This window comes from Protopterus annectens, chromosome 1.part0 (genome assembly GCF_019279795.1).
Source record: "Protopterus annectens isolate FY-2018-M chromosome 1.part0, PAN1.0, whole genome shotgun sequence".
Classification (NCBI taxonomy): domain Eukaryota; kingdom Metazoa; phylum Chordata; order Ceratodontiformes; family Protopteridae; genus Protopterus; species Protopterus annectens.
Window position 1 is genome coordinate 94002831 of NC_056725.1, and position 27947 is coordinate 94030777.

A 27947-nucleotide genomic window follows, 5' to 3' on the forward strand; every position below is an offset into this window, starting at 1 on the left:
CCATAATGTCGATGGTCACAACAGCAAACGTACACAACACTGAACCATTTCCATGAAACTCATACTGCTGAAACCTCAGAAAGCTGACAAACGATCAAAATTCGACATTTTCGACTGCACCACAGCTACAAAACAAGTGCTAACATGGGTCAAAAAAAGGAGCAAGATTTTGTGGTTTGGAATATCGGTGTTCAAGATTTTCTGAAGGCACAGTTCGGAGTTTGCAGAAGCGGGTTCGCCGTTGTGGCCATCTACATTATGGAGGTAAACTGCTACAACAAAGATCATTTTAGATTGATTTCACCAAATACAGTACATTTATTTGGTTTTGCTCCAGGTCTTTTGGGTTTCTAATACCATGACAGGAATGGACCCCATTTCTAATTCAGGGTATGATTAAATTTCATAAAATTAGCACTATTTCAGTCTTTGATATCAGCCAAAAGTACTCTTCATAGCACCCGCACTGTTCTCAGAACTGGCTCCTTTTGTAATTCATATGGAGTTACATACATCATTAGCATATCTAAATACAACTGTAAATTCTTTTTATATGACCCATTGCTCCTACTACTACTGAAACTGTCTGGGTATCTTTCTTCCACATTGCTCTCATTTCTGCCTGCAAATCTTGGTATACTATGATGTTGTGTCTCTCTCTGTATGTCAGACACTGTAATCACTGGGTGTAGAAATTTCAATGATCAATGCTACTTTTATCTTCCTTTCAAGAGCTACTATATCTGGTTTCCTCGCATCTAATTTCAGATTGTTCGTAATGAGTGATCCCATGTGATATAAACTTCATAATTCTCTATAATGCTTTGTGGCTCATGTTTCCAATGCTTCTCAGCAGCTTCAAGTATCATAATGTTTGCACAATCCCCAATGCAACAGTCTTGACACATTATTATGCCTTTCATTATACAGCCCCTGTACCATTAGTGCATTACATCGAGCAGCAAGATATGCAACTGTTTCCAGTTCTGTTTTACAGAACATGCATTTGTCTGTTTCTCTCACATGTTCAATGCACTTTAAAAACCAATGTATACAAAGTCCACTACCCAGAGCTGCCAATATTAACTTTTCATCTTTTGGTTTAAATTCACCTTTTCTTAACCATTCCTACATCACATGCTGATCAACATGAGGTTATTCCAGGAGTTTTCTGTACTTATCACAACATTTATGCCTTTTCCACATTTCTTGCCTTTTAATTTGATCCTTCTCTGGAGATTCTTTTTTTGTCTTTTTTGGCACATTTAGTTGTTGTCTGATTGTTGTCTACTCTCGTTTTGATTTCCATTTCTGCTTGACACCAACATGCTTCAGCTAAACAAAACAAGGAAGTCATCTTAGACTTCTCCTCATGTTTTAAAACTTTCACTATGTTTGGATCTGATGAGATCATCAGATATGTATGCAATCCCATCTATACGTGTAATTAATTTCAAGGAGGCCCATACCTCTTACAGAATGAAGAAATCTATAAGCTTGATATAAACTGATTTTTATTTATCATTTGATAGGCATGAAGCAATTTTCCTTGTTTTCCTGTCCAACTGATCCAATACTTTTTGGGGCCAATCCATCACCCAAAACTGTAAATTAGAACAGAAAGAGCAAATTGGATTATAGCTTGGACTTTGTTCCTAGATATCAGGGCTGTTTTCAGTATTAGTTTTAGTCTTCTAAAATATTTCTTACTGAGTTTTCTTTGCATTTATTCATGTTTTATTGTTGAACCTTTATCAATTCCCAAATATTTATACACTCCCTCCTGCTCAAGTTCCTTTATATCACATTCCTGTCCCAGATTGACATTTTCTTTTTGCTGCAGCTTTCCTGCTTTAAATGTTGCTTTTGCACATTTATCAAGACCAATGACATTCCTATTTTATCTGAGAAAGTTTTAACCATTTGCAGCTCCTCATCTGATGAACTATACAATTTTAAGTCATCCACAAAAAGAATATGAGAAGTGTTTACACTTGGTTGTTTTCTGGAAGCCAAGTTCTAGCTATGACCCAATCTAAGTAGACAGCTTAAAGGGTTAAGGCCAAGACAAAAGAACAGCAGTGACAAAGAGTCTCCCTAAAATATTCCCCTTTGAAAATGTATCCCTGAATAATAATTTGTCCTTTATCATTGCTTAGTTATAAAGTGGTTTACCACTGTTTCATGGTGACTGTAATAAAACTGATCAATGTAAGGTGTGACTTATATATCAGTACACACTCCATTATCCACGAATGTGGGATGCTGTCAAATGATTTTTTGCAACCTATCCATGCCATATTTAGATTCTTCCCCTTTTAATAATTATCTATTATGTTTTTATTTAAACACAAATGATCCATTGCTCCATATGACTTTCTTTTGTTACCCTTCTATTCTATTGCCATAACTAAGCTTTTTTTTTCCTAAATGAATATACGCTCTGCATTAATTCCATTATATAATTTTTACATCATTGGAAGGCAAGTCATTGGTCTACAGTTTTTAGGATGGCTTGTAGCTTCACTCTTGAGAAGGAGTATCATTTTTTCCTGTTGCTAACTAGGCTGATATCTGTTTGGAAACACATAAAAGTTGTTCTTAGGGCTACATTTTGTGTAAAGCTGTTAATATTTTCAGCCAAAAGTTAGGCATTGCATCTTGGCCTGGAGTTTTCCATCTAGGGGCTTTTCTTAATTTAGTTTCAGTTTCACTGGTCATTACTTCATCACATTTCATATCCTGTACATTTGAACTCCTGCTTCTTTTAATTTTTCTATTCATTCAGCATCGTTGTTATGTTCTACAAGGCCTTTATAAATATTTCTTAAAAATCTGTCAATTTCTTCATTTTTTGGCAGTGTTTATATTCTTTTTGTTTTGTTTCCCAGTTGTCTATAAAACATTTTTGGGTTATCAATGAATTGCTTATTTTGTACTTTTCCTTTATGTTTATCTGCATATCTTCTAAGTTTTTCTGCCTGTACTGATAACTTTAATTTATAATTTGCAATAATGAATGATAGATCCTGGTCTGTTCTGATAGGGTGCATTCCTTTTATCGCATCTATCTTTCTAAGTATTTTTATTGCTCTGTTCCCTCTTCTGTACTCTACTAACAGTCACACTTCTTATCTTAACTGCTTTATAGTTTTCTCTTTTCAATGTTTCCATGACAGGATTTTATTTCTTAACTTTCTTTTCCTTATTGCTCTGCATTTTCTGGTAAGACATTATCTGTTATTGCTTTAGCTACACAGTAATAGATCATCAGCGGGATTCAGTAAACTCTGTGTAGGATTTGTGTAAAGCCTACACAGAGTTTATGTGTGTATGTCGTGAGCAGCAGCACTAAATACATATTCAAGCAGCACACTGCATTTAAATGTAAATAAGCACAATAAACCATGTAATGCAACATGGATAGCAAACCTGTTTAACTCAGAGCACAGTAGGTTAGCAGGTTTGCGTGGAATGCCACAATGATCAACAGGGCTTAACATATAGTATTTCTCATAGCTCTCAATCTCTTAGTGCAAGAAATCTTGACAAAGCAAAACATAATGGGAGCACAATGACCCAGAAATAGGGACAGATTTTAAATAATTGCTCTTTTAAACATAGAAATGTGCTAGAATAACAAGGGGGCTGTGTTAAGATACATTTTCTAAAGGATTTGAAGTCTGAAACTCAAATGTATGTAATTCTTGCACAACATCAGTTCTGAGATCATTCCAGTGATATGGCAGAAAACCACAGGTTTTCTAAGGAACACACCAAAAGCTATATAAGGCAAAAATCTGGAGAGTTGACAGTTATGATAGTTCTGTATATTGTCCAAACACATTACAGGATAGTGTATACAGTGCATCGTATTGTGAAATCCCATTCCTGGCATTCTGTACCAAAGTTGGGTAAATGATCTGTAAGGGTACATGGACTGTCATGTAAAATAAACACTGAGGAGAAGTGTGTGTATTGAATAGGGACACACAGATGAACTGTAGAAAGGAACAGTGAAAGAGGACAGGTGAAACAACCTAATGTACAGATGAGGGCATATCAATGGAAGACAGTTGTAGCAGCAACATCAATCAAATATCAATATGGTACAGTAGGGACTGCACAGTGAAAATGCATATTATGTGACTGTCACACAAGGAAACATAACAATGGGGAAGATGTCTATGTGAGGTGAATATGGCAATAACAGTGTCCCACATGCTGGTGTAAAAGGCTCTCTGTAATGCAAACAAGTGCACGTACACACACACACACAAGTTAACTCCAGTGAGGGTAGAACCCCTACCTATCTAAATACACAGACTACAGAACTCTCATTTAAGGCAAGTGCTACATCTCAAGTCTGACTTGTAATGTCTCAGACAATACATTATAGCTGATGACATTCTCAGTGTCTGGTGAAGAGAATATAGCAATAACTGTGTCCCACATGCTGATATAAAAGGTTCTTTGCAATGTCAAGCAAGTGCACATGCACTACAGTTGGCTGCAGTGAGAAAAGAACCCCTACCTAAGTACACAGACTACAGAACTCTGTATTTAAGGCAAGCGCCACAGCTCAAGTCTGACTTTCAGTGTCTCAGACAACACTTTATAGCTGATGACATCAACAGTGTCTGATGAGGAGACTATGACAATAACTGTGTCCCACATGCTGGTGTAAAAGACTCTCTGTAATGTTAAGCGTGTGCATACACACACATGACCCAGTTGACTGCAGTGAGAATGGAACCCCTACCTAAGTACACAGACTATAAAACTCTGTATTTGAGGCAAGCACCACAGCTCAAGTTTGACTTGCAGTGTCTCAGACAACACTTTACAACTGATGACATCAACAGAGTCTGACGAGGAAACTTTGGCAATAACAGTGTCCCACATGCTGGTGTAAAAGGCTCTCTGTAATGTCAAGCAAGTGCATAGGCACACATGCCCTAGTTTACTGCAGTGAGAATGGAACCCCTACTTAAGTGCACAGACTATAGAACTCTGTATTGGAGGCAAGCACCACAGCTCAAGTCTGACTTGCAGTGTCCCAGACAACACTTTATAGCTGATGACATCAGCAGTGGCTGGTGAAAAATATGGCAATAACAGTGTCCCACATAGTGATGTAAAAGACTCTGTAGTGTCAATAGTGTCAAGCAAGCACCGGCACATGTGTATATACACACACACACACACACACACACACACACACACACACACACACACACACACACACACACACATATATCCCAGTTGACTGCAGTGGGAACAGAACACCTACCAATCTAAGTACACAAAATACAGAACTCTGTATTCAAAGGTCTTTGACAGTGTGCATTCTGTTGGTGAGCCAGTTGGCTACCCATCTAGTAATGCATGGGTTAATCCCCAGATGGAAGAGTTTCTCTATGATACCTGAATGGGGACTGTGTCAAAGGCCTTGGCCAAATCATCACAGTCAGCATGGTCTGTTTTCCCTCTTCCAGGACTTTGGGGGCATTATCAAAGAAGTACAATAGGTTTAATAAGCAAGATCTACCCCTGACAAAAACAATATGGTTTGGATCAAGAGTGTTAAAGATCACCTATGTCCATGTGGATAAAGTCCATAATGAATCTTTCCATAGCCTTGCAGAGAAGGCTGTTTAGGCTTATGGGTAAATAGTTACCAGGGTCAGCTGATGAATGTGTAGGCATGTTCAACTGTGAAGATAGTTCTAGTTCTGCATGTTACCAGACTGACATGCATTGCATATCACACAACATTTGATATTAATTTATGTATTGTAGTTGATATATTTGTGAAAAAGTACTGAAGACAACAGGGTTGCTGGAGGCAACACATGTCTGCATTGTAAATCTGTAACATGTTCAGTTTAAGTTTCCACATGTAGTTTCATGGCATAAAGAGTAAAATGGACAATTAACAGTACTAATACATGCTAAAATTGACTTTAATAGTGCATCAGTGAGCAGTGGGTTTCCATGACGGTTGTCAAAGTGCTTGCGCATGTGCGATACACATTTCCATTATTTTCCCTGTTTGTGCATAGTTAAGCAGTGCACAAACACGAGCTGCACTGCTAAAATTTTGAGAGCTAATATTGAGTGTATGAAACACACCTGCAGCTTAGCTGACTCTGTGGCAGCAGGTGTAAATGAATTGACACATTTCATTTTGAGCCCAGATGATACTGGGTTCGAATCCAGGTGTATCTAATACTTTAAATAAATAGTTTTATAATGTAGTGACATTAATTCTTTATAGTATATGTGTTGTTATGTGTGATGGCATAAAACAGCAGGGGTAAATGGCATTGTGCAGTGGTAACTGCAGCATTACAGAGCCACCCACTGTGGCTTGGCATTGGTGTACAATGCCAAACTCCACACAAACATAGACACCAAAAATCAAAGGGATCCATTGCTTTTTCTGCTACTTATGCATGTGTGTTCTGTGTGATTCTATTTTTTGACCAGATCATAGGTGTTAAAATGGGGTAGATAGGAAAGTGATGAAATGGGAACTTACATGTTCTCCAGTGTGCATTATGCCAGTAGCACTGGATAGAGCCTGATCTAAACTACTCCATGCCTCATACTTGTACTAAGAGCCAGAATAATCCCCCTCCAGAAGCTGTGGCTGTGGTGCTCTACCAGGAGTCCAATAAATAACCTGGACTCCTGGACACCCCACCTCTTTGCCCTACATTTGGCAGCTTCCCCACTAACTCCAGCCATGTCTAACATCCAACCTAGTGCAATGGAAAATGATGCTTTCCTGCCAATTCCAGTTACTTGTAGTGCACAAACCTAAGTAATGATGCCAACCACATTTGCACGATGTTAAGCAAAGTGCAGCAGGAATTAAATAAATACTTGAAATTGGAAGGTTAATCTGACACTTGGCCTTAATTTAAGGGATGTCTGGTGATGTAGCTTGGAAATATATCTTGAAAATTGGGAGGTAACTATTAGATGAGTTAAGTTTGCAGCACTGCGGCATAAATGTCATGACCTGACACATTTGTTTTTGCTTGTATACACTGATAAAATTGATTTTTACAGTGTGGGATTCAAACCTAGGCATAAGGGACAAAACATTTTCTTCCACAGCATTGATTTTCCATCATTGCCACAGAAGTGCTGCTCAAAAATAGGAATCATTCATAAATACAGGTGACAGTTTGAGGTGTTGCACATGTATGTGTGTGACCTGACAAGGTTCTTGTATATAGATCCAGGTGTGTATGTGTTTTATGTGATTGTGAAAACCATGCAAGTCAAGATAGCAGAATTATACTTACAGAAATATAGTAAAAAAGTATACCCTCAGTCATACATCTGAAAACACAATAAGGGTGTCTTATCCCTCATATATATATATATATATATATATATATATATATATATATATATATATATATAATTCATATCAGCTCCACTATCTAAAGTGTTATAAGTGAAAGTTAATACAATGGGAAGTGGAATAATAGTACGAATATATGGAATATTATGTATTAGAACCCTGGACCATCTGTGTGGCAGTCCTACACTTACACCTGTTGCCACAAGAATGTTGAAATAACATTTGTCAATTTTCAGTTCACTGCTATAAACTGCACTGTCACAACAGTAAAAATAAGTTGCACACCCTGTACTAGAACCCAGGACCATCTGTACTCCAGCCTACCACTTACACCTGCTGCCAGAGGACTAGTTACATGACATTTCCATAATTTCCTACTCATAACTAAGTTCTCTGTGTTAACCACCGAGCAACGCCACTTAGCATGTTTGTGTGGTAACCAACAGAATTAATTGAAAGTATCCATTTTCAATTATTGCCTGTGGCCTGTCTGCAGGTGTTGGGAACCTTGCTAACCACCGTGCAACACTGCTAAGTGAAATTGCGTGATGGAAAGAAAAAATTGCAACAATGTATTTTTTTTCAACTTTGCACTTTTACAGATGCCCTGTCTGTAGGTGTTCTGCAGATGTTCTGTCTGCTTCCTGTGTGGGCCGTTAGTCTGGGTTTGTGCACTGGTAAGCTTTAGCAAATGTGATAAGCACAGCCAAACTTGACATTCATTTTTTCCATTTCCCTTCTTTGCTCTTAGCCACGCACTGTGCAAACACTGGACAAAAAAGGGAAAAGTAGTTGAAATTAGGAAAAGTAATCTATGATATAAACACTAGAAAATGTTAGCAAATGTTAGTACATATGAAATATTTTTACATAAGTCTAGATTTGAACTCTCACTGCAATGAACCTTCAGAACACAGTAAGGGTGCCTTATCCTTTTTTTCTACACAAACAGCTTTGCAGCAGGGAACAGAATAATTCTGCATACAATCAACTGCAACATCTATAGTACTATGAAACCATATAACAGTTATTTGTAAATGTATTAATTATGGATGCAGTGCATTGAGTGATCACATAACCATTTATAAATATTGCTTGAAAACATGCATCTCTGTTTTACCTCTATGTGTTTGTTGCTCATTCTTGTCGTATCTGACAAGTGATCTGAGATATGCAGTCTGTAAGCCATTCTATATAATTGTCCCTAAAATGTGTGAAGATATTAAATGGCAATATTATAATATACAGCTGCCAACAAACAAAGGGGAGGTTGGATGTTGAACAGAACCTGTGACTTGTGTGCTGCTTACTTACATTTTCAGCCTTGACAAAATTACTTCTAACATGACACATCCAGTGGATGTAGAGCAGTCTGCACTGCTGTTGTCTTTTCCTTCTCCTTACCAGTAATCATTCACAGTTGCAATCCAGTAAGGGAGTGCCTACACTATGTTTACATCAGATACATGAAGCCAAGTATTTGGGATTCAGCAATTCTAATGAGTTCACACCTAATTTGTATCTTCACCATGCTGACAGTCCTGACTCTACACCATAAAAAGGCAACCATCTAGCTAGTGAACTTGACGGTGATAAGATTTGTTTATGTGGAAAACACAGAAAAGAGGCTATTTCTTTGGAATATATATGCACAGAAGATTACTGAACTTGGGAAGGTATGCTTGCAGCTTCAGCTATATACTGCATATGCTGAAATGTCATCAAGAAAAATCTGTTTAATATTTATATGTATATATTGATTAGCAAATGTTACACTTTTATCTGTATGCATTACCTAGAAGTGTACTAATGGCATGGACCTGTTTTTCAGGGCATTTCGCAGGTATACATGATTGGCAATACCTTAACATGGAATATTCTGTGTTAAATCTGTAGACATGTTTCAGGGACATTTAATTTGATAGCGCTTTCAGCATTTCACTGATGAGTTTATTAGCAAAATGTGTCATTTGCCTGTTTTTGGGGGGTGAGGGAGTAAAGCTGCATTTCTGTTATGGTACAAACAAGAATATGTTGCTACTGTTACTCTTCCTTATTTTGCATCCAGCCTGTTCTTCGTATTTCAAATATCTAGACTTTCTCCAGTGGATAATACTGAAATGTTGGGAACAGTTGTTTTGTAGTTATGTGATATGTATGTGCATTATCCTCCTCCTGTTGTGTTTTAGGACACCTAGGACTATGGCACACAAACATCTCGATCCCCAAAAAACACCCTTCAATGACCTTGAAAATCAAGTAATTGTGGAAGCTTTTAGGCGATATGGGGCCTTTCTGCTTGAGAGGGGATGTGGAGATATATTAGACAGAATACAAATTTGGCAGCAGATAGTTGCAGATGTGAATGCAGTAGGTTGCCACAGCAGGACATATGATCAGGTGTGTCATAGGGCCAATGGCATGATCACATTTGCAAGGAGTAGAGCAGCTGCAGTGGCCCGTGATCAGATGGTTACTGGGGGGCCTGCTATATAGCCATCATTAATAGCAAATGAAGAATTCCAGTTCACTATCAAGGATCCAGACAGCTCCCAGGAAAGTGAAGAACAGCATGTCCTTGACATTGGTGCTACTGTTTCAGGGACAGCAAGTATGTTGCAGTAAAAGCTTCCAGGTAGTCTTTTGCATCTCAATTGTTAAATTCTGCTATATAGCAAAATATTTACACCAATACATTATTCCTAACAAGAAATTGGTCAGGGGTGTTGAAGATTGCTACAGTTAACAGCACATTCTGATTGATTACACATGGGGCTTAGGTTGGACTTGTCATCCAAGTTCTTTTCAAAAGTATAGTTAATGGACATATAAAGAGCAAAAAGGTTTTACCCCACGTTACTCTTAATTGTGATAATGTTGTCATCTGCACATGGTAAACCAAAAATGTTTATGTCAGTACTGATGAGTGGTTCAAAGAAATATTTAGTGTGCAACATTGATGGCAGAACTGTTATGTGTATTGGTGTACTATCTGTAATAGTGGCACCGCTATTTTGTTAGCATACATTGGACTACAGTAGTGTAGGTATTATTTTTTTCCTGCGTTTGTTGCTTGCTATCACAGGTGATCCTTACAGTGGAAGTATGGGACATCTACCACCTGATGTCAGAGTATCTTCAGACTCTGATGTTGATGGTGGCCAAACAGAGGCACAGCCAGGGGTGCAGAGACTGAATCTGACACTGAGGTTAGCATACAGCCATCCTCTGAAATTCCATCAAAAAAGGCCAGTAAGCCTAAGCCTACCCATTCCAGTGAGCACTCAGATATTGGACGGGTGGAGGGTGAAACAATTGATCAGGGAAGTGTGGTTACTGCAGCTTCAGTGCCTGTTGACTCTGGCCACAGCCAAAGTGTGGAAGAGGTATCATGCAGTACACAGGAGGCTTGTTAGGAGTGCTCAGAGGAGGCCTGCTGTCCATCCTCACCTGATCCAGGTGTGTCTTACTGTGCCATTCAATGTATGCTTAGGGCCATCATAGAGGCATAGGCATGTTCACATAGGTCCTCCAGAGAAATCAAATCCAAAACGAAAAGGTCCGGTCACACGAAGCAGTCAATGAAGGCAGCCACAAACAGGATAGAAAGTCCCAACTAAATCCACAGAATCTAAAATATTAGATAGTGAGTCTTTATTTAACAAACACTCCTCCAGAGAAATGCTTAGGGTTGTAGATGTGGCACAGACTGACATGTGTGACTGCCTCCACCATGTTGCCAATTCAGTGGATCGGATGAATGACATATTGGAACAGGTGGTGTCTGTGATGGAATATCTGCTGGGGAGGGATGGCATCCTCATGGGCGTAAGTCACCCACATTATCTGTTGTTAGCCAATGTAGCCATGCCCGATCACACTCCCATAGGGAAGTACTTCCACTACTCCATCAGTGGTTGAGCTGTCCACACCTAGATGTGGCAGGCCATGGGGTCATGGTCCTGGGTGTCCTGATGAGGGAAGCTCATCCAGCAGACATCAGTCACATTCAAGTAGGAGCAGTCCATCTAACTGTTGGCGTGCTAGTGCAACTCCTGGCCAAGCCAGTTCTCATGGGCGGGTACAACAATGATGAAATGCCACCTCTACCATGCACAGCTCACTTCTGTCTGACATACCAAGACATAGAGCTGGCACACAGCTTGGCTGTGTTCATGCAGATGCTCACACACCAATTTCACCTGGAGGATCCGTAAAGACACACACACACAACAGTTACATGGTTCAGTCATGAAGTGTAAAACTCAATTTTGTCTCACTGGTCATTTGTTACTTTACCTGAATGTCTGCCTGCTTCTCTTTCTTATTCACGTGCACTCACTGACCTTTTGTGTCAACCTAAGCTTCCTGCCCCCCAACACAACATCCTGTGCAAGTGATGATAACTGTGCCATATCCCCATTTTCTAGCTTTTGGATTCAGGGACACATAACTTCTGTGTCTGATGCACAAGGTGCATACCTTGCTTAGTATCTCTGCATTTGTGATGTTGAATTGGTAATTGTACCTTTGACTTATATCGCTCTTAGAAAGCTATACAGTTGATAGCATCAAACTTTTTCCCATCAGTATTGTTAATGATCTTTTTAGGGTTGTGAAGTCTGAAATTAAAATGTATATCATTACTTTCTTACTTCTCATTTCAATGATTTTTCCAGTACAAACATATGGTGCTAAAGTGAGGGCATGCAGAGACCATCATGACTTTTGAGAGGTATGACGGTGTGAATCTTTGCTGCCCTGAGGCCTACTAGTTAATAATGGACACATATAAGTCAAATAAGTCTCTGCTGACACATGTTAAGGTAATTTCTGTACAAATCTTCCACCTTTTACTGGCTTACACTACACATCATGCAAGGATATGCCAGTCATTCATATTATTGCACAATACACTTCAGGTTCAACACTTACTTTGCAAAACCAGCAGTTGCAACAGTTTTAGTTCAGGGCTGACTCTGTCTGATACAAGCAGTACACAGCCATTACATGAGTATGTAAAGGTTGTGAGTGCTGCCTGGCATCAATGTTACTGCATGTATGTGCATAGGAGGAAGGTTTTAGCCCCTTAGGTGGTGAGTGTACTATGTGTTGTCTCTTAACCAATGTGAGGGCATATTGAGCATGCCTACACCCACAGCAGCTGCTGGTTTCCCCTCTGACTCCTCACCTGCATGTGGCTCTGGTGACTTTGCCATTGGTGGTGGGATATGTGCCCCTTCCCCTTGTTGAGCCTGCTGAAGCTGTTTTCTCAGGATGATGTTGTATAGCACATATTGTGACTATTTCATTATATGTAAGTGGATTGTACTTCAGGGCTCCTCCAGATGTATCTAGGCACCAAAACCACAACTTCAGCAGCCCAAACACACGCTCTATGATATTTCTGGTTTGAGCGTGTGCCTCATTATGGCATTCTTCAGCAGATGTGTATGCATTTCTGATGGGTGTCATCAGCCAAGGTTCTAGAGTATAACCTGCATTCCCCCAGCAAGTGACCCTGTTGGATATCCCCCCAGTTAACATCTGATACAGTTGAGAGGTGTGCCAGATATGCAGGTTTTAGTAACTTCCTGGGTTGCCAGCAAACACATTCAAGATGATTCCCTTGGCATTATACATGACTTGGCAGTTAATAGAGTGGAAGCCCTTTCTATTTATGTACAGCCTTCCCTGTTCCCGGGGTGGGGCCTTAATTTCTACATGTGTGCAATCTATGGCACCCAGTACTTCAGAGTAGTGTGCTTCTGGGTAGAACTCCTACATATTTCTGGCCCTATCCTCAGGAGTAAGAGGAAAATGTATGTGGTCACTTCCGTGTTGTGGCATAGCATTCAGGAACTGATGGAGGATCCTGGATGCTGATGCCTGTGACACCCCCAGTATCACCCCTGTTGTTCTCTGAACAGTACCACTAGCTAAAATAGTACACATACCTTTGTCTCCACTGGGGTGGATTCCCTTCAGTTTGCCCTGACTCTGAGTTGAGGACGACAGAGGTTGCAGATCCTGTAATGTGTTTCTATCCATCCTGTAGCGCTCTACAATTTCCACATCATATAGACTTTGAAGAGTTAACTAGGGTCTGAAAACTCTTCTCCTTCTTGGACTTGGTCTATTAGCAGCAGCAGCAGCAGCAGCAGCAGCATAGACTTCCGCCTGTTGTACATACCCATGAATTAAAGCAACAGCAGTCCCTAACATTGTTTCTGTGTATATTCCATTCTATGACTGTATTCCAATAGGTTTTGGAATTCGCAGAGAAAATCAGCACAGAGTATGCATGGTTACTTTATAACTTGTTGAATGGCTTCTCCATCTTGGATTAGTTGATTAGTATACAATTCAACTGCTTATGTTGTGATTTGCATGACACAGAGTTTACCTTGTTTGCGCGGCTTTGCGTGGCTCTACGTGGCTCTACACACTGTGTAGAGCCACTTATTGAATTCAAAACAGTTTGCTACCCATGATGTGCACACTGTGTAAATGGACAGTGTAGGCTTTATTGAATTTGGCCACATATTAACTTCTGTTATATCACATGAGTTTCTATTAATAGTCTTGATACTGTGCTCATCTGTTTTATCAGATGTCTAACATTTTGAGTCTTGTTTACTTTCTAAAATCTGCTGCTTTCATTGATCATAATATGTCTATCCACCTCTGTTAAATCAAGCAACTTTTCCCTTAGATATATTTTTCTACAATATGGGCACATTCTTTACTCTCTGTTTCCTACAGTCATGCTACAGAAAGTTCCAGAATGTCTTCCTGTGAAATTTCTTCAGCTGCATCCTTCATATGGGAACTCATTAGCCCATTACTCTACAGCATATCCCACATCAGAGTTACCACTCTCTCCTGCTCCTTCCCTTGTTGTGTAACTCCAACTGAACTTTTGTACTGGTTTCCTACTGAATAACATCTTCTTGTGGCAAGTGATCAGATGCTTCCTGTTCCACATGTTTCTCCTTAATCTGGAATTTCATTGTTCCATCATGCTGTGACATTACCTGAACTGGATGTTCTACATTTAATCCCTTGCTTTGCAGATAACCCATAATTTCAGTTTCTATTTCTTTAATTTCTCCACGTACTTCACATAAATGCACACTAGCCATGCACATCCAGACTGATGCTTAATTTAACAGGAGCAGTCAATTGCATACACAGATAATCCCTATGCCTAGCAATTATTGCCGCTTAGTTGACTGTGCACATCTCAACTGTCTGCAATAAAAATGGGCACAGTGATATATTTAAACTTTGTTTCACATAAACAATAACCATAGTAAAGTATTTCAACTTACTTTACACAAATACCAATTAGTAAAGTAAGAATAATGACTATTTAATATGAGCAAATGACACTGTCAGCCATTTTCATCCACACAAACAGCCCCCCTCCACAGTCTGCAATTATAGCCACTTTAACTGTCCACACCTTATATGTCTGACTTAATGGCTACAGTAACTTATTTCAACTACCTTATACACATGCAGATTTGCACTCACAGATGTGCTCAGTAGCTACAGCCACTTTATTGACTATATATATTTCAAATGACTAACTGTGAACAAATAAATGAATAAATAATACTTATAGCAACGTACTTCACCTGGTTGCTATCAGGTGCATACAGTGCAAACCATTTCAACCCCCTTTACATACACACACAATATTAGTTGTCAACAATACTTAGTGTGCCTCAGGCTGGCTGCCAGAGGAGCATGTTAATATAATTAGGGGAAAGGGTATTTAGTTTAAAAAACATTCTTTACTGTGTTCACAGTCTCTGCATGCTTTCAGTTTTGTTTCTGGCTATCTAAGGCACTAGTCACATAATGCATCCTTAGAAAATTGGAAATGCTGCTCACCACTTCGTCTAGCAGTCAAAGCAATTTCCAATGGAACATCTTTTGCATGCCCCTGAAATGGCAGGAGGACCTGTCATAAGTCATAATCATTTTTCCCTCTATAGAGACAGCATAAATACAGAGCCATTCTATAAATAGGCAGCTGAGTCAGCTGACATTTGTTTTTTTTTTCTTTTCAACAGAAAATGCACCAAGTCTCATCCATTTGATTCCTGAAATGGGAAAGTTAACTATTAAAAACACAAATGAAAAACTAAGAGAAAGGAATCATTTTACTTTGTGAGGTCTGTAGCTCAGAGGTCTGGTACTATGAGCTACCCAAGATTGTGTTGCAGTACTACTCCAGTTCCAAGCATTAACCACATAAGTGTATCTTCATCAAAGACATTCAGTTACAGAAATGAAATAGATGGTCACTGTCATTACAGAAAAAAAAAATTCCTGGATGCAGGTTTAGTGCTTAGTTTCCTTGGATCTTCAAGTCCTCAGTCTTTGCCAGCTGGTTCATTCTTTACAGTTGGCAATAAACATAGATACTGAGTAAAGGAGGCAAGGGGCAGGGATGATATGTGTCATCTAACATACCACAGATGTTGACTGTTTATATCATGCACTCCCTGTTGGCATACTCATACACTGCAGTACTTGTTAAAATCAGTCTGATATGCATGTGTGATTGTATACCTAGTAAACCTACACTGACTGACATTCATTCCTTGGCAGGTTAACATCACTGTGCTTCATTTAGCATATTGAAACAAATCTGTGCTGCAACCCAGAGATGCTACCCTTAGGAATGAAACTAGAACTGATATCCACCTTCATTTTTTTGGGTCTTGCTTGGCAGTACAGGTGCCTTCTCTGAGTGTCTGTACATGTGTTTTGCTTGGTTCTTACACATGGTTTTGTGTCAAGATCATGATTGTGAATGAGTGCCTTAGTTACTCCAAACTCATGTTTGTTTGTGTTTGATAGTGAAGTGTGGCATTCATTCATGTGTCACAGATGCAATAAAGTGCATCATTCTGACAGGCATTTTGAGCTAACTGGAAACTTCATTTTATAAAAATGTATCTGCATTTTTACTTAAATGGCTGCATATCCATCCCTTTGAGCTCTAATCCCCCATGTTACATTTCTGCTTTCAAGACCCTCCATACATTCAGAATACCTAATAAGAAGGAACTATCATCTCCATTAATAAGCACCACTGTATACCAAACTGTTAAGTCTTTAAAAGTACAAGTACACGTTATGTTTAGTTCTGCTTCTTGGTGGCTGAAAGCTATTCCTATGGTCCTAATTAGGCACACAGTCACACTGGCAGAGAGCATGTAAAAATATGGCATCACAGACTTGTTTCATAACCAAATTATAGTAGTGAAGTCCACCTCTCAGCTGGATTTAGGATCTTCATTCAGTGGTGGGTTGAAGTTTGTACTCTGTTTTTTAATAGACCTGCAAAATTTTATACGAGCCTATAGGGGCCACATAGAAGCAATGTTTTCTCATTTCAAGAAGTGCTACAGGGATTTTTTTCCCTTCCTAAGAGGTTACCCTGTTGGGCATTATCCATGTAACTCATTCTCTGGATAAGTAGTAGACACAGTTCCTGTGTTTACCAAAACAAGGCTACTTGCCAGAATATAGAAGTGCATACTGACGTTATGGTGCTACAGTCAAAATAATGTTTTGTATACTGTACTCCAAGTCGGCAAAATCTGGGGGAAAAAATAGGACAGCATTCTCTTCCTGTGAATGGCTATGCTTCTGTCTATTAATCATTTACATTCTGCCAATCAGACAAGATACCTTGTCACCTTTTTAAACCCGATGGGTCACTAGGAGGATTAGTTTCACTACAGTGTTTATCTAGACAACCACATTTTATTAACTTCTGCATTGTCATCTTCTGTCATTCTCATATGGTATATGAAACACCATAATGGTTGATCTCTCTTCTCCACTCATGGCTCCTCACTTAATGTGTATATCACATTTTTCAGTTTTAGTCAAGGTTAAGACTTAAAAGTCAAAAACAATCATGACAGAAAGTTATGATTCTAAATTTGGAATTCTGTAAACATAATTTAATTATTTAAATCTTTCATTATGTCTTCATATAATTCTGAAGTCTCTCCAATAAATAAAATCATAATTTGCAGTCAAAGTTAACACCGCCATTAATATATTACTTTTATTTGGGCAGTGGAGTGTTGTTAGCTGAAGAAAATAAAGCGTTGATACTATTCCTTATATTGGTTTCACCTGAGGAAAATATTCAAGGACCAGTTTTCTGGTGTGATAACTTAATATTGGAAAGGTTAACATTAGACCATTTCAAAATTGCCTCCCAATGAGACTGCCAAGACTTGATCATGAAGGCATCCCTTGTTGAAGTGAGTTTAGCTTGCTGCACATAGGAAGCACATTATTTTATATATAAAGAGTAGCTGCTGTACTTTTAGAAGGGGAAACTGTCCTGAACTATCTGTAGCTTGATTTTTAAAGTACCACTGAGAGAAGTATTGCATCATCACTTTATTTTATTCTTTTTCTTTTTTACACACATCAGAAGATGTCCATGAAAGAAAGTAGAATCTTCCTACACATTGCTTATAATCACATACTTTATAGGATCATAACAGATTACTAGGCTATCGACCCAGAGGTCATTTGAACCCAGTGTAATACCATAGAAATACTAGTCAATACCCAAGATTGTATTTAGTGATTACTGCCCATTTCCAGAAGGGTTGTGGGCACTATCCCACTAAGAATTTACAGTGCCCCATCCACTCGTCCAGGTTCATCTTGAACAGTGTCATACAGGTGCTCTGTTTCACATGAGCTGGTAGCCTGCTCCAAAGATGTGGCAGTCACTGGGAGATAAATCTGTCTCTCCAGCATGTCCTATTTAAGTCACAGGCCATGTTTAAGTCCCTGGAACAGGTAGCCGTAGACCAATTTGATTTACAGATATGCAGTAAGTTCATTAGGTTTGGGTCTTGGGTTGCTCTGTAGGCCAGACATAAGTATCCCCTAAAACATCTATACAATATGGAGTATAGTGACAGGGATTTTAGTTGGTCTGTGTAAGGCACATGCTCGAGGCCCTTGATATCCACCGTTAGAAACCTCTGAGATCTCTCTAATTGTTGTAGGTGCTTAGTATGGTACATACCAAATGGGGTGTTATACTCAATTATGGGCCGGATAAGTGTGAAGTATAAGGAGAATTATAACTTCTTTTGCTCTTGAGGTGATGCCTTTACTAATCAAGTGAGCTACATGGAAAGCTTTCCTTACAATGGCAGATATGTGGTGGTCGAAGTTAAAGTCATGGTCAACCTGTGAATCCAGGTCCCTTACCACTTCATGTGTACTTAGGGTATTGTTGTTGATTTGATAGTGTGAATAGACATTGTTTGCGCCAAAAGGAATGATGATGCATTTCTCTGCATTCAGTTTGAGACCGTGACTAATACACCAGTCGCTAGTTTGTGTGAAACCCTCCTGGAGCATACTAACATCATTTGGGGATTCAGTGATTGCACCTAGTTTGTAGTCATCTGCAAACTTTGTCAGCCACAACCCTTTACTTTTGACCTGAACATCTGAGAAGTATATACTAAACCATAGGGGTCCCAGGACTGACCCCTGTGGCATCCTGCTGGTAACAGGTTTGCTGGTTGATGTGGAGTCACCCACTTTGATAGTGTGTGTCTGGTTTATGAGCCAGTTGGCAACCCATCTTACAACAAAAGGGTTTACATTCAGTTTGCTAAGACTGTTGGTAATGCCTGAATGTGGGATTGTGTCGAAAGCCTTTGACAAGTGGGAGGTTGGCATAATGGTAAGGTATTTACCTTACAAACACAAGGTGCAGGGTTTGATTCTCAGATTGGGTAAATGGCTAGGCTTAAAATGGCACTTAAAGGCAGTCAGCCTAGTATTAACCTATGAACCTGTGAACCTATGAACAAACTGAGGTATGCTGTGTGCACAGATTTGCCCTCATCAATGGCCCTGGTCACATTTTTAAAGACATCCACCAGATTTAACTGGCAGGATCTGCCCTTCTCAAAGCTGAATTGGGTAGGTTCCAGGGCTTGGAGGTCACCTATGTCTTTATTTATGAGGTCCATAATAATACATTGATACTTTAATAATTATAACTCTGTGATGAAAGCCAATAATTACCTGTAATTTACCATAGGCAGTCTAAACAAATGAAACAAAAATTATATAACAGAATGAAATAGGTATTGCTGCAAGAATGTCTCTACTAAAGAGCTACCATTAAAAGTATCTATTCACAACTTTCCTACTTTTCTTACAGAAGGATTCTAAAACAATGGGAGGAATTTCAAGCATTATCAATCATGCTTGACTAGTCAAGAATGGTCAATAGTTTAACTAAGACTATCATATGTGAACACCATACCAACTCCATCCCTGTCCCTGTACTGGACAGCTAGTTTGCAATGCAGTTTAGATTTGTACACAGAGCCTAGATCAAAGCTTTATATTGTGATCAAATACATTTTTACTATAAGTATCCAGAGAATCAGCATAAGCTCTGAATACAACCTAATCATACCAGTTATGGTCTTCTTGTATCTATTGTATCAAAAAAGTAGCACAATTAGCAAGTGATTTAAACAATGTCAGTTTGGGGACAGAAGTACTTGTCAGCCTGGTAGTTGTGGCCTACAGCACTAATACAAACAACTGCTGCAATTGTCTTAAAGAATTCACCATTTGTGATTCCCTAGACATTGTTTACTGCTGTATTCTGAAAGCCCACCACTGCTCTGTTCTCTGCCAGTTACCTCCGCATCAGGGTCACTATAATCAAAAAGAAATAGGGGTCATCCTGATGCAGACTAAAATACATGCATCATGGACTGGATTGATGATGCAGTCCTACCCAGAGTGAACTCTGTCCTCACTATCCAATGTCACGTGACATGGACTGACTAGTACTGGAGGCCATTTCTGGAATTGTTGCACTGACATTATCAGAAAAAAGTCAAATACATAGAAATATTTGGTGATATGGCCACAGTCAACATTTTCCTTAAATAATCTCAGTAAGTGAGGTAGCATTCGTAACTTGCACTATACCAAAACAATCTACTAGCCATTGCACTACTTAAATAAGTACCCTTGAATGTTGAAGAAACACTGTAAAGCTCCAATACTAATGCATGTTTGGGGTACAGATATTTAAAAGTAATACATTTTGCAAGTCTAATTCATGTTTTAGACATGCATATATACAAGTAGTGCTAGATGCTAAATATACTTAGCTGTTAAGTGGGTTTATGGACCGAACCTGAAATAGGTCCATTTGGATCATTGTTCTACCCTAGTAAACAAATTTTACTAAACTACAACAAAATGAAATAACTTAACGCATGAATACATTTATTTATTTATTTATATTTGTTTACCAGGGTAATGCACTGATCAATACTGACCAATTACAGACTCAGCCCAGGTGAAAGGCAAAACATTTCACAAACAAAATATACATATGTAAGCAATAACAGAGTAGTTCAGAATAATTACATAGAAAAAAAAACTCTGGGTAAACATTCGAGTGAACAAAAACAGTGCAATGTACAATCAAGCAGAGAGGAATGTACAATATATACATTAGATTGTAAAGTGAGTCAGTGAATCTTAATAAAGGAGAAGAGACTCAGAAAGGAACTAGTTTAGGTGATATGTCCTGTATTGAAGCAAGAGTGTTTGACTTGGATGAAGTGCCTTTGGAGTTGCACTCTGAATTTGGAATAGTATTGATTTCATTAATGTGGATGGCGAGAGCAAACCAAAGAATATGTGCAAGAGAGAAGAAAGCATGTGCTGTGAAGTTTGATTCTAGGGGTAATGAGAGTTGGCATGGATTGTAAATATTGCTTTTGTTAGTATGAGGAGTTTTTTTCTTTTTTTAATGAAATCTAGCTGCAAGCAGATTAAATGTGTGGAGATGGAGTTGTTTGTAGAGCTGGAATCCTAAAAGTAAGTTAGATCATATGGGTAGCTATTTGGCTTTTTCTAGGGTGACACAGTGATTCTCACAGAGCTGTATGTTTGTAATGAATCAGCAGATGCTATTAGAGATAGTCTGGAGAGTACCAATGTTTTTCTTGGAGGCAGAAGAAAAAATTGAGAGCCTGTGTTTAAGGTGAGAAAGGAGAACTCCTTTGCCACTGGCTGCTCTGGCTGGCTGGGATAGGAAAAATGGAGATTTTTTTCAGTTGAGAAGAGGCTTTCACTTTGTCTATGTGGAAATGGAAGTTTAGTGACTGATCAAGAAATAGTCCTGGTATTTGAAAGTGAAGGTTGTCTATATGGAGGTGCTTGGTGAATTTTCTGTGAAGTTCCAAAAAGCAGTTTTGGTCTTTGTGAGGTTGAGAAGTAGTTTATGGTTTATAAGTCACTGATGTAAATCTGACTGGAAGTTGGCATTTAATGTTGGAGTGTGATCTGGTCAGCAAATGACCATGTCATCAGCATAGAGGATAAGTGGGAGATGGAGGAGGTCACAAAGATGTTTGTTAATGAATATGGAGAAGAAAAAAGGTGCAAGAATGGATATTTGTGGTACACCTTTGGTAGTAGGTGCAGATTCTGATTGGGAGGATCCTATCTTAACTCTAAAGTGTCTGTCAGTAAGGGAGTTTTTAAACCAGGGTGTGCTGTCTGGATGGATACCAATTTTAATATATTTTTTTTGTTTGGAGAAGATGGTGGTCAACAAGGTCAAATGCCTTTTTTGGGGTCTATAAATGGGGCACCTGTAAAGAAGTCACTCTCAGAGTTTAGCAGGATGCCATCAGTTAGGGAACAAAGCACTGTCATAGCACTTCATCCAGGTTAGAATCCATGTCATTTGGAGGACAGTAGGTGATACTGCTGGACACACAGGAAGAGTTGGATGTAGACTATCATTTCAAGAAGTTTGCCCAGAATTGAGAGGGTGGATATTGTATGGAAATGAGGGGTATATTTTGGGTTGGTTTGCTTTTCAAGGGGTTTAATTAGAGCAATTTTCCAAATCTGTGGAATGATGTTTTGTGTGAGACATAGATTATATTATGTTTGGTGAGAGGAAGATGTAGATGGTCTCTTCAGTGATACATGAACCATGGGGTTGCGTTGTCAGATCCAAGAGGTGGTGTCAGTGGAAATATTTTCAAGTAGAATACAGACTTCTTAGGAGCTATGCATTTGAAGTGGAAGAGGGAGATGAATGGTGGTGGGGTGGGCAATACATGGTCTGTGAGAGGTGTGGAGTTTATTGATGATAGATTGCTAAATTCCTTAAAATTTGTTCTGGAGAACATTTTGCTGTACCACGTTGAATGGTGTTTGTAGAAAGGGTATCATGAGGATGTTTTTCTACTGTAAGTAGGTTAACCTCTTTCTAAATGTGTTTGGGGGAATGTAAGACAGTAATATTTTTTTTTTAGTTTGGAGATTTATTTTGTGCTTTCTGATGGACTTCTTGGCTAGGTTAAGAAAAACTATAAAGGAAATGCTGTTGTCAGTTGTGGGGTTCTGTTTCCATTTTTACCATGCTTCATCCCTTACAGTTAAAAGATGTTTGAGTTCAGTGAATAGCCATTCAGTTTTGGTGGGTTTATAACACCTGTGGATAAGTGAGAAGAATTTGTCTTGCAATTGAACTAGAAAGTTGATTAGGCTAACAGCTGCTATATTAGGGTCATGTAGGAAAAGTATATGGTTCCAGTTGTGGGCTGTGAGAAAGGTTCTGAGTCAGTCTATATTTGTGCTATTCTGCTTTCTGAAGGCTTTTAATATTGGTGGGAGTTTTATAGGATGGTTGAAAACTGTAAAGGTAATTGAGCAGTGGTCACTTAGTAATGGTGGCAGAATGTTAATGCTGGTGATGTAGTTTGGTATGTTTGTAATAAGCAGGTTGAGTGTGGAGTATTTGCAGGACCTAATATTAGGTCTTGGTTCTTTTATGAGTTGAAGGAGACCTAAGTCTGCTACGAAAGTACCCATGTCAGATGAAAGAAGGTCAAGATAATTACGATTGAAGTCACTTAGAATGATTATTTCAGTAGTTTTGGAAGACTATTAAGGATGTTAGTGATGAGTGATTTGAAATTATTTAGAAAAGCATGGAGTGGTAGAGAGGCTGAAACAATTACTAGTGGTTTGCCCTTGTGAGTTGGAAATTTTAGGACAATTTGTTTAGGATTGGATTCTGAACAGGAATTTTCTTGGGCAATGACTTTTGGGTTGAGGTTATTTCTTTACATAATTAGAGAACCTCCAGCTGATCATTTACCTGGTATGGCATTACTGAAACACTTGTAATGAAGTTAGAAAGCACTGGAAGCTGGAGGAATCATTTTTGACCCAGGATTCTGTGACTGCTAGAATGTCTGGCTTGTCCTGGGAAATAAAAGCATGTATGTGGTTTAGATTGTTTCTGATGCTATGTACATTGAGGAGGACTCAGGCCAGTGTAGGAAGGGAGTAGTTCTGATGTTGAGGAAGGGAGTTGTTGGGCCATGGTTGGTTTGAATGTTACTCTTAAGAAGGAGCATAACGATTATGGAGAATAGTCTAAATGATGTATTTGGTGTTTTTAGGCAGATAGAAAAATGTTTCTGCATCCTAGTAATCATATGCAAGAGTGATACTGACAGTTGTGAGCTGAGGAATAGGTTTGGTCTGATTACTGGGGGGTTGTTGAGGTGGTTTCTTGGTGAGGAACTTATGAAAGTACAGGAATACATAATGATATAATGATTACCTGTGCAAGTGTTTTATAAAGATACTAATAATTGACAGTAAAGCAGTGTATGTTGTTCCACCACTTTAATGTAATTATACAGATTAAAGCTTATTATACCTTGGAGTTCATGCTGTAACATCTGCCACTGTTAACGACTTAAAGTTTTACAGCTTTTAAAGCTTTTGTGCTACAGTTCTGCACTATTTCATCCATTATTTGCAGTGTAAGGTACAAAGTACCCAAATACTTGTTGAACTATAAAACTGGAATACCTCTTTCAAACACATGATCACTCTGGTGCTTAGCATTATCTACTGGACACTCATAATTTTTCATTAATATATCAAACAGAATCTGAATGATTCATTAAACCTCTTTGATCTTGCCTACTAGCAGCCGATCACATGACTAGTCTCTGGGTAGTGGTAGTGGGTCACTGGCACTCTTCCAAACATTTGAGGCCAGTTCACCTGTACAACTGGGTAGCAGGAATATGTTTTCAATGGTAGCATAAATAATATGCTTGATGACAGTAAGAGTTATGCTGACAGCATTAGAAAATATACATTTATTAACTGAACTGCATAGGGAAAGAAGCACTATAAGACTATTCTGCTTGAACCCCCCCCCCCCGATACATATTCAATTTCCAAACTTCTCAATGCTTTCAATATCTCATAGTTGTTAACATTGTTCCTAGCTAGCACATTAGCTTGAGGTAAAAATACTTATGTTTCATTTTAGTTATTATGTTATTATGAGATGGTAACTTCTGTCGGTTGCCATGTGTTGTGCTTTGTTAAGGATGTGATCATGTGATGTGCTTTGTTAATGGGATAGAAACTGGATAATCTTCACTAGCCTAACTGCTAGTGGTATATGCAAAAGCAGAGCCACACGTAATGGCAAGGACAGGACCATAACTTGCAGCATGCACTAATAGGGCAGAGCCAAGAACTTGGTATGAAGTTGAAGGTCGTTAGGTGCAAATGTCCCTAGAACTGGAAAAAGTGGATGCAATAACAGTCAAACAAAAAAGAAGTTATGTACTCACCATAACTTTCCATCTGAGTAGTTCTACTTCACTTGTCTTCAACCTATACCGGATCAGTATCGAATGCGAGCCGACAACTTTACTAGCATCTGCTCTGAGCTCCAAGCTCCTCCCCTTACCCATAATACACCTCCACTACCTTCCAACCCCCAGATCGAGTTTGCTGAACCTTATACTGACATCATCATCATCATCCCCTTTTTCCCATTTACATGAGGTTGGGGTATCGTATTAACTGTCGCCAACTCTCTCGATTCAGTGCCACTCTTCTGCCTTCTTCAACACTCATGCCTGACTGTCGCAGATCTTCATTCACACAATCCATCCACCTCTTTGCTGGACGCCCTCGCTTCCTCTTACCTTCTTCCTGTCTGTCCCAAATCTCCCTCAACAGATTGTCTTCTGCTTTTCTACACATGTGCCCAGACCATCGTAATCTGTTTTCTTTGATCTTTTCTGCAATTGGAGCTACTTTGGCTTCTGCTCTTATGTCCTCATTTCTTTGCCTGTCCCGCAGTGTGCATCCTACCACCTTTCTCAGGCACTTCATTTACATCACCTCTAGCTTCTTCAACTGTTCTGCCTTTACTGCCCAGGTTTCTGTACCATACAGTAGTACTGGTCACACCACTGTCTTGTACACCTTACTTTTCAGCTTCTTTGGCATTCTTCTGTCATATACTACACCTGATACTCTATGCCAGTTGGCTGCAGCCCCTCTGATTCTAGCTTTGACCTCCTCATTCAGACTACCCTTCTCCTCAACCACCGCTCCCACATACTTGAAGCTGTTTACCTGTTCCACTATCTTCCCATCTATCTCTATTCTCAGCTTCTTCCAATTTCCCCAATCTGCTGCCATTACCACTGTCTTATCTGTGCTTAGTTTCATCCCATGTGCCCTCAGATTTGCATTCCATTCTCCTATCCTTTGCTGAAGTTCTAGATCAGAGTCTGCCTGTACTGCCACATCGTCTGCATACAGCAGCTTTGTTGCTCTGACCCCTCCAACCTGTTTGCTGATGTAGTCCATTACCAGTATGAACAGCAATGGGCTCAGAGCTGAATCCTGGTGTACACCCACTCCCACTGGGAACCCCTCAGTGAGGCCAAACACTGTTCGTACTTGAGTCACTGGGTCCTTGTACATAGCCTGTACTAATTCTACCAATGTTTCTGGAACTTCAAACCACCGCAGTACTGCCCAGATCAGCTTTCTTGGGACCTTGTCATATGCTTTCTCCCAGTCTAGGAAAGCCCAATTTGTCTCTCTCCTCTTCTCTAGTTTCTTCTCAAGTATCTGTCTAAATGCAAACATTGGGTCAATTGTGCTGCATCCTGATCTGAATCCGAACTGTTAATCTCCCATCTTACATTCTACTATTCTGCGTATCCGTTTATCAATCACCCTCTCCAGAACTTTCATGCAATGTGGTAGGAGTTTGATGCCTCTGTACTGTCCACAGTTGTGGATGTCCCCTTTGTTCTTGTACACTGGCACAAGTATGCTTATTCTCCAGTCATCTGGAATACGCCTTTCTCTCCACACTGCAATTAGTACCCTCAGGAGCCATTTCTCCCCTAGCTCACCCAACACCTTTATCATATCTGCTGTGATCTCATCTGAGCCTGCTGCTTTCCCTGACTTCATTTTCCTTAGTGCTGCTCTTATTTCTTCTAAGCTGGACTCTTCTTCTACTCTCATTGTAGGCTGTTTCTGGGGCAGTACCGCTTCTGTGGGGTTTTCCTCATTCAGAAGCTGCTGGAAATACTCCTTCCATCTGCCTTTGATGTCCTGTGGGCTGGTAAGCAGGTTGTTGCTGGAATCCCTTATGAAGGGTGTCTGACTATCTTCTTTATCTTTCTGTCTTTGCCTTGCAACCTGGTATAGTTTCTTTGTACCCCTTACTGAGTCACTTTCCAGAAGCTGATAGAGTGCCTCTGATGCCCTATTCTTTGCTATTGCAACTTATTTCTTAGTTTCTTTATTAGCCAACCAGTAGTCCTTCCAAGCTTGGTCAGTCTTTTCAATCTCCCACTTCTTCCTGCACTCCTTTCTTTTGATTACTTCATGCACTTCTGCATTCCACCACCAGCTTTCCTTATGTACCTTATTTCTATACCTGGCTCGGCCACATATCTTTTCTGTAGTCCTAACACATGCTGTTTTTAGGCGCTGCCACTCTTCTTCAACTCCACCTATTTCTTCCTCTTCTTGGGGTGCTAGAGCCCTGAGTAATTCCTTGAACTGCTGTAATTTCTCTCCAGTCAACTTCCAGGTCTTCGGCCTGGTCTCTGTTGACCTTAGAGCCTTTTCTGACCACTGATTGCAGCTGATTGTGGCAACTACTGGTTTATGCTGTGAACCGACTGTTTCACTGGGGATGACTTTGCAATCATGGATTCTACCCCAGTGCCTTTTCCTTACTAGGAGGAAGTCTACCTGAGTTGCATGTTGGCTACTCTTGTATGTGATCTTGTGACTGTCTCTCTTTCTGAACCATGTGTTGGCTACTATCAAGCCATTTGCCAGACAGAAGTCTAGAATGGCTTCTCCTTCTTTATTCCTATTGCTCCACCCATGTGGACCCAGGCAGTCCTCATATCCTGTTATGTCTGTCCCGATATGTGCATTTAAGTCACCCATTATCAACACCAATTCATGTTGTCCTGCTTTATCTAGTAGGTCCTGCAACTGCTGTCTGAATGCACTCTTTTCCTCACTATCACAACCCTGCTGTGGGGCATAGGCTGAGATTATGAATACTGTTCTATCATTACACTGGAGTCTGATTGCCATGAGTCTGTCATTAATTCTGATG